General features: G+C 38.1%; 1 long non-coding RNA gene across 1 annotated transcript; it reads right to left on the reverse strand.

The window, feature by feature from the left end:
* Window positions 1-196: 196 nt before the first annotated feature.
* LOC110037482 lies at window positions 197-572 on the reverse strand. Its single transcript, XR_002295343.1, has 2 exons — window positions 458-572; window positions 197-374 (listed from the first exon to the last, which is right to left on the reverse strand). It is a non-coding gene; the product is annotated as an uncharacterized LOC110037482 (long non-coding RNA).
* Window positions 573-578: the final 6 nt, after the last annotated feature.

Raw genomic sequence — 578 nt, forward strand, 5'->3', positions numbered from 1 at the left:
TATTTCGAACAATAACGATTCAAATACGAACGAACACATCACTGTTCGTGTTTGCTTCATTGAACTAACCGAACGAAAAAAAAATTTGTCCATGTTCGTCTCGTTTACTTATCGAACGAATCGAACACGAACTCATTGACGAACCGAACACGAACAGTTCACGAACAACAAGCTTTTTTGACAGCCCTAATGACAATAAGCTGCAAAGCCAGCAGATGATATCTGTTTATAAGTTATCCAAAAGAAAAATATACATTTACAATACCTGACTAATAATAATTAAAGAACAGCAAATAGGGGGGGAAAATGTTGCTAGGCAGCTTGTACTCGCTATATTTAGTTAAATGGCCCACAATCCTCACAAATTTCTCCAACTGCATGAGGGTCAGAGGCATAAAAATTAGAGTTGTAAGGAAAGCAAAGGGGGTGCAGATGTAAACAGAATGTAGCTACTCACCTGGAAGAGAAATAGCCGAGTAAGCCAGATTATCAGCAACAGCATTGAAGCCCTTCAATTAAAATATTAAAAGAAGTCGGAAACATGGAGGAGCATGGTTATAGAAAGAGAGAGAGAGAGA

This window comes from Phalaenopsis equestris, unplaced genomic scaffold (genome assembly GCF_001263595.1).
Source record: "Phalaenopsis equestris unplaced genomic scaffold, ASM126359v1 Scaffold220153, whole genome shotgun sequence".
Classification (NCBI taxonomy): domain Eukaryota; kingdom Viridiplantae; phylum Streptophyta; class Magnoliopsida; order Asparagales; family Orchidaceae; genus Phalaenopsis; species Phalaenopsis equestris.